The following is an 8,328-nucleotide window of genomic DNA, read 5'->3' as shown; positions in this document are numbered from 1 at the left end:
CGAAAACGCACCGAGATTCAGTCTCAGACTCTGCATTCATTCTTTGCTGACAAAGAAGACCAAAACACACAGACAGAAGAAATTAATAAAGTCAAAGAGCCTACAACAGAAACCTCCAAGAAAAACATGAACTGGTCCCAGGCCATGGAAGAGCTCAAAAAGGATTTGGAAAAGCAAGTTAGAGAAGTAGAGGAAAAATTGGGAAGAGAAATGAGAAGGATGTGAGAAAACCATGAAAAACAAGTCAATGACTTGCTAAAGGAGACCCAAAAAAATACTGAAAAATACACTGAAGAAAACAACACCTTAAAAAACAGATTAACTCAAATGGCAAAAGAGCTCCAAAAAGCCAATGAGGAGAAGAATGCCTTGAAAGGCAGAATTAGCCAAATGGAAAAGGAGGTCGAAAAGACCAATGAAGAAAATACTACTTTAAAAATTAGATTGGAGCAAGTGGAAACTAGTGACTTTATGAGAAACCAGGATATTATAAAACAGAACCAAAGGAATGAAAAAATGGAAGACAATGTGAAATATCTCCTTGGAAAAACCACTGACCTGGAAAATAGATCCAGGAGAGATAATTTAAAAATTATTGGACTACCTGAAAGCCATGATCAAAAAAAGAGCCTAGACATCATCTTTCAAGAAATTATCAAGGAGAACTGCCCTGATATTATAGAGTCACAGGGCAAAATAGAAATTGAAAGAATCCATCAATCGCCTCCTCAAATAGATCCAAAAAAGAAATCTCCTAGGAATATTGTCGCCAAATTCCAGAGCTCCCAGATCAAGGAGAAAATACTGCAAGCAGCCAGAAAGAAACAATTCGAGTATTGTGGAAACCCAATCAGAATAATCCAAGATCTGGCAGCTTCTACATTAAGAGATCGAAGGGCTTGGAATGCGATATTCCGGAGGTCAATGGAGCTAGGATTAAAACCTAGAATCACCTACCCAGCAAAACTGAGTATCATGTTCCAAGGCAAAATATGGAGTTTCAATAAAATAGAGGACTTTCAAGCTTTCTCAGTGAAAAGACCAGAACTGAATAGAAAATTTGACTTTCAAACATAAGAATCAAGAGAAGCATGAAAAGGTAATCAAGAAACAGAAATTGCAAGGGACTTACTAAAGTTGAACTGTTTTGTTTACATTCCTACATGGAAAGAGGACAGGGATGATTCATGAGACCTCAGTATTAGGGTAGCTGAAGGGAATATGCATATATATATATATATATATATATATATATATATATATATATATGTTTATGTATATATATATGTGAATGTGTATGTATGTATATATCTATGTGTATATATATGTGTGACACAGGGTGAGTTGAAGATGAAGGGAAGATATCTAAAAGAAATAAAATGAAATTAAGGGATGAGAGAGCATCATACTGAGAGAGAGAGATAGGGAGAGATAGAATGGGGTGGATTATCTCACATAAAGGTGGCAACAGGAAGCAGTTCTGTGGGAGGAGGGGAGAGGGCAGGTGAGGGGGGAATGAGTGAACCTGGCGCTCATCAGATTTGGCCTGAGGAGGGATTACCATACATACTCAGTTGTGTATCTTACCCCACAGGAAAGAAGAGGGAGGAAGAAAAAAAAATAAAGGGGGGGGGATGATGGAGGGGAGGGCAGATGGGGGTGAAGGGAATCAAAAACAATCACTTTGGAAAGGGGACAGGGTCAAGGGAGAAAATTCAATAAAGCGGGATGGGTTGGGAAGGAGCAAAATGTAGTTAGTCTTTCACAACATGAGTATTATGGAAGGGTTGTACATGATGATACACATGTGGCCTAGGTTGAATTGCTCGACTTCTTGGGGAGGGTGGGTGGGAAGGGAAGCGGGGAGAGAATTTGGAACTTGGAGTTTTAGAATATAGATGTTCAAAAACAAACACAAGAAAGTTTTTTGCATGCAATTGGAAAGTGAGATGCACAGGCAATGGGGGGTAGAAATTTATCTTGCCCTACAAGAAAGGAAGGGAAAAGGAGATGAGAGGGGAGGGGGGTGATAGAGGGGAGGGCTGACTGGGGAACAGGGCAACCAGAATATACGCCATCTTGGAGTGGGGGGGGGAAGGGTAGAAATGGGGAGAAAATTTGTAATTCAAACTATTGTGAAAATCAATGCTGAAAACTAAATATGTCAAATAAATAAATTTAAATTAAAAAAAATTTACTTTATTTTAGACTCAAACACCAGAACACAAATACAAAATAGAGAAAAGAAACAAAAACGATATCGATTTAAATATTGGAACTTAAATACAAAGTAAGAAAGAAAAAAAGCATGTCATGTGCATAGCAGAACATAGGAGAGGATTCAAAATATGTAACAATCGATTTCCATTTCAAGAAAGCCTGTATGATAAATGCCAGACGTTATATTGAGAGCTGTCCATCTTTTCTTTGCTTCCTTGTAAGTTTTCTTTTGTTCTCTGCTGTACACTTTTTTTACTTTGTTCTTTTTTTCCCTCCCCACACCCCCCCAAAGGGTACAATTAAGTATGGATATATTTCTCTGTAGCTATAGATACATACAAACACATATGCATATGTATGTACATATATAGACATACACTTTCTCAAACAAATTTTACTCCTGATCTTTGTTTTTATGTTTGTGCATATCTCTTGTTTCCTATCCCTCCTACCTTTTCTACTTCTACCTACTACCTTGCCCGCCTATTGCTTGACTACCCCACTCCAAGGATCCTTCCCCCGTCCTCCCATTCCCATAAATCAAAATACCGTTCTGTAGCCCCCATAACCTATTCCCTCACTCTCCCCTCTAAAGATTCTTCTATTGTCCTCTCCCGCCTCCCCATCTCCTTACTGTTTTACTTCTTCTGAATTTAGAGGATTTTTATACTTTTCTAAATATATATGTATTGCTCCCTCTTAAACCCATCATTCCCGATGAAAGTCGGTTACCAGAGCTACCAGCCCTCCTCCCCCACCTAATTCTTCTGTATTGATTCTTCCTCTTGTCCCTTATTTGCATAAAATAATTACTCCTTTTAACAGTTCTAAATGATTTTACTTTTAAAATTCATATCATACTCAGGTTTACCCCAATCTTTCTTCTGAGCTACCCAGTTACTAATAAGAATCTTAGACATATGTTTTGCATTTTACATATATCAAAAGTAAATGGTCTGTACTTACTGAATCTCTTGTAATCAGTCTTTGGTATGTGCCTTATGTTTCTCTTGGCTCTTGTATGTCCAATCTTCTATTAAGTTCAGGTTTTTGTTGTTTGTTTTTCTTTTTTAAGGAAAGTCTTGAAAGTCTGACAGTTGATCAAATATCCATTTTTTCCATTCAGGATTATGCTTAACTTTGCTGGGTATGGTATTTTTGGCTGGAGACCGAGTTTGCTCTTTTTTGCTCTTCAATACATAGTATTCCAAAACCTGCAGTCCTTTAGTGTCTCCACCGCTAGATCTTGTGTGATTCTTGTTATGGCACCGTCAGAATTAAATTGTTTTATTCTTGTTGCTTTCAATATTTTATCCTTGAGCTGGGGGTTTTGGAATTTGACTGTAATATTCCTATGAGTTTTCCTCACAGGATCTCTTTTAAGTGGTGATTGATGGATTTTTTTCTATTTCTACTTTCCCCCCTTGTTCTAGTGCTTCAGGACAATTTTCTTTAATTATTTCTTGTATTATTGTATCAAGATTCTTTTTTTATCACAGCTTTCATTAAGTCTGATTATTTTTATGTTTTCTCTTCTCGATCTGTTCTCCAGATCTGTTGTTTTTCTTATAAGATGTTTTACCTTCTCCTCTATTTTTTTTCATTATTCATATTTTGTTTAATTATTTCTTCATCTCTTATAATTTCACTGGCTTCGCCTTGCCCAATTCTAATTTTCAAGGTGTCATTTTCTTTGTTAAGATTCTAGATCTCCTTTTCTAGTTGGTTGACTTTCCTTTCATAACCTTCTTGTTTTTCTTGGATTATTCTTTTTTTTTTTTTTTTAGTTTTTCTCTGTCTCCGTCATTTGATTTTTAAAGTCTTTTTAAAGACCTTCTATGACTTCTTTTTGGGCCATGTGATCATTTGATGTTACTCTTTGGGGGCTACAAGCAGTTTAGAATAGAAGGCGAGGAGGAGAGGCAATAAGTATAGAAGGCTTTTAGAAAATTTCCTTTTTATTATGAACTGGAAAAACATCAATAAGCATGAACATTTCAGCATACAAAGAAGAACAATGAAAGAGAATACTATATGAGGATTGTATAGGGATAGTGTGGGAGGATTTTTCCCTCTCCAAAAAGGTCTCTTAAATTTAATGTGGAAGTATAAAATTGCCTTGTCTGTGTTCTCTTCTGAACTTTCCTCTACTCTCCTCTTCGTATTTTTTCAATGTTTCATTGATTTTTTTTCTGTCTTTCCTCCTTTTTTTTTAATCACTGATCATAACCTTTCCTATTCTGTCCTCCCTGGAAAAAAAAAGCCTTGCTATGTAACAAATAAGTACAGTCAGGTAAAATAAATTCTCACGTTGTTGTTCAACTGTTTTTTCAGTCAGGTCTAAATCTTTATGACCCCATTTGGGGTTTTCCTGGCAAAAATAGTGGAGTGGTTTGCCATTCCTTCCCCAGCTCATTTTACAGATGAGGAAATTGACGCAAACAGGGTTGAATGACTTGCTACTAAGTGTCTGAGGTCACATTTAAACTCCAGATGCTAAGCCTTCCTAACTCCAGACCTGGCATTCCATCCACTGTGCCACCTAGCTGCTGATAAATTTTCACATTGGCTATATCTAAAAGTATTTATCTGATCTTGAATCTTTTAGTTCACTACCTTACTGCAGGGGTGGGAAGCATGATATAACATATCTTCTGAAGTCAAGATTGATTACTACATTGGTCAGAATTCTTAAATCTTTCAAGGTTGTTTTTTTTTCCTTTACGTCATTTTAGTCATTTTATAAATTGTTCTCCTGATCACTTCACTTGGCACCAATTCCTGTAAGGTTTTCCCAGGTTTCTCTGAATTATTCTCCTTTTGTCAATTCTGCTTATCACTTAAGTTTGGATTTCAAAGGTTCTACCCTGCTCTGGTCTTTTCATTAGGACCATTTGAAAAGATTCTATTCTATTAAATTTCCTCTGTAGGATTATATCCAGTTTTGAAGTATATTTATGTTATTTTTGGTTGTGTGGGGGGTTTTTTTGTCACCTTTTAATATACCGTATTCTAAAATTTGTTTTTCCCTTTCTAACAGATATGGCATAGTCTTATGTGATACTGTCTGTGGTTCTTTGGTGCCTGAACTTACTCTTTCTTTCTCTTCCTGGCATTTTTTTTTCTTTGACCTAGAAGCTCTAGATTTTAGCTATGATGTCCCTGGGTGTTTCAATTTAAAATTTTTTCTTTCAAAAATTGGGGTTATTTTCTTTTTGTATCATTATTCTAGTAGACCTAGACTTTTAATTTTAAAAAAAAGATTTCTTGAAATATGTTAGCCAGATTTTTATTTGGTTATGGTTTTCAGGGAATCTGGAATTCTTAAATTATCTCTCCTTGGCCTATTTTCCAAAGCAATTGCTCCTTATGGCAGATAGCTTGAATTTTCTTCTTTTCTTTTTCCCAATAGTTTGACTTTGTTCTAATAGTTCTTATTGTTTCCTACTGTTTTTGAGCTCTATTTGCACCATTCTATTTTTTAGGGAGTACAATGTAGAGGTAATATTTTCTACCTTCTCTTCTAATATAGTTCTTCTTCCATTTTCCCACTCAAGAACTAAAATTTTATTTTATTTTTTTATATCTCACTTTGCTTCTTCATTCGCTCTTGGAATCCATGTGGACAAATCACTCTTTTGTTCTGACGTGCTATTTTCATTTATTGTGTAGTTAAACTTTTTCTTCTGTGTTTATCTTTCTGGGCTTCTTTTACTCAATAGTATTTCTTCATGGTACTTTCCTGAATGGAAAACAAAACAAATAATACAAATCATTAGACAGGGCTTTTAACTGTCTGTCCATAGCAATACATACATAGTTACCAGAGAGAGAGAGAAGCACCAACATCTGGGTGGCTACCCAGAGTTTCTTCTGGCCAAATCACATGAACACTCTTCCAATGTGTGAGCCCCAAAGCAAAATGCTAACCTCCGAGTATATGTACACTTCTTCAGGGTCAGAGGGAGTCACAACCATGTGACTCAAACTCATGTGGCTTAGGCTTTCTTATGACTTAAGCAGGTCATCAATGACTCCTGATTTAATCAAAGGCAAGGCTCAAAGGCACTTGATTGCCTTAGTGCTGAGAAGCATGCCAAGAAAAAACAGCAAGAAGTGCCACTTTGCTTGCCGTTACAACAGGCAAGACTGCATTTGGGAAACTGTGCTCCTTTCTACAATACCAAATTTTGGGGAACAAAAATGTATCTGCTCATTAGGGACTCACCAAATGAGAGGTGAGTTGAATAGAGAACAGTTCTCACAGTCAAGAATACCTGGGTTTATGCTGTAGCTCTAATACATTCTGGCTCTGACCCTAAGCAAGTCACTCAGTCTCTTAGCACCCCAGACAACTTTCTAAGACTATAAATTGCATCAAGATCTGTATTGGTAGAGGAAGTTCCCTTACCAGGAGTGTTCTATGTCATTGGAAATCACAAGTCTGGCAATAAAATAAAATAAAATTCTCCTATTGACGCTGTATCCTAACTGATCCAGGAATGCCATCATCTCTTTTAGAAAAATCAAAATTGTGAAAGATCCAAAGGGCAATAGAGAATGCATAATATTTGTAGATAAGATGTACGTTATTTCATTACTACCTACTGATTCAGTCAAAAGGCCACACTTGAGGACCTAGAGGGCCACATGTGGCCTAGAGGCTGCATGTTCCCCACTCCTATTACATAGTGAGATTAAGCAATAACAGAAGGATAGCTCCAGGGCAGCACTGCCAGTGAATCTTGAAAGGATCTACCACATTTTGACTCTAACATCAGAGTACCTGATGGATTGTAGGAAGAAGTTTGAAAAAAAAGGCACGAAAGAAAATAAAGATGGGAAAAGTTGCAGGAGCAGACCAAGAATACAGAAGGAGGTCCATTCTGGAACCCATATAATTTTAAGGACACTGAAGTATGGAACATCAAGGTATATGAATGACAGGAAGGATCCAAATGCTAGAGAAAAAAAAATGAGGACCTTGATATTTCTCCAAGAAGTGATGACCAAGACAATATCTGTAACTGCTGACTCACTTCCCTACTTTCTCATAGCAACACTCCCTTTACAATAATTACTTCCTTTTAAGCCTGTGGGGAAGTATAACGGGCCCTTCAGGTTTACTTGGTTCCCTCCATTTTCATTTTAGAGAGTTTACAAGGAAAGTTTTGAGTTGTTGTAATCAGCAAATACACATTTATTAAGCACCTAGTAAATTCAATTGCAATCAGTGAATAAACATTTATTAAGCACCTACTATTACAAAATCAGACAGGGTGCACAGGGGATACAAAACAGGCAAAAGACAGTCCCTGCCCTCAAGGAGCTTACAATCTAAGGGGAGGGGGAGACAACACACAAAGGAAGTTAAAAATCAGGAAGGGAAGGAAGCAGGAAGGCAAGCTGGAGTCTAGCTATTGCTGTTATTGTTTATGGTGGTGGTGGCCCTTTGTTCTCAAAGAGGACCAAGGACATCACAAGGGTGATGTCTTCACTTGACCAGGAATTGGGTTTAAGTGAGGCTGAGCTTCCACAAAGTGGTCAGCCTCACGTTCTCCTTCAGAGTCAGCTGGGTGGGAAGAGAGCTCTCAGGACATTTCCTAACACCTGGAGCAGAGGTTGGGCTCTCTACCTAACCTTGTGTTTATATCTGTCTCTAATTAACTCTGGCCCCTTTGCACTTGAGGCAAAAGTTATCTTACTGGAAATGTTTGGGCCACTAAACAGCATACTATATTCTAGTGTTTGTGGATAGACAGAGATTGGGAGGGGAAAGAGCTTACCTGTTCTTGAGGCTTCTGTCTGGGTCCAGGGCTGTGATGTGTCTGGAGAGCCAATGAATCTCTTCAGCGTTTTCCTTCTCTACCGCAGCTCAGTCCTTCCTCTTTTTGCTCCTCAGATGTACACCTTAAATGCTATCCTCGCTCCAAACTTTTGAATCCTGACCCACAATCAGAATCCTCTCTTGTTCTGAGATGGCTCCTTCCTTCCGTGCAAATTCCTCAGGGCAGCACCGTCTCTCTTACACAATGGCTTTGATTGATTCAAGGAAGTATATAGGTCCTATTCACACTCTGCTTTGATTGTCTGATTCAATCAAAAAGT

Source organism: Trichosurus vulpecula, chromosome 1, assembly GCF_011100635.1.
Source record: "Trichosurus vulpecula isolate mTriVul1 chromosome 1, mTriVul1.pri, whole genome shotgun sequence".
Lineage (NCBI taxonomy): Eukaryota > Metazoa > Chordata > Mammalia > Diprotodontia > Phalangeridae > Trichosurus > Trichosurus vulpecula.
This window is presented reverse-complemented; position numbering follows the sequence as displayed.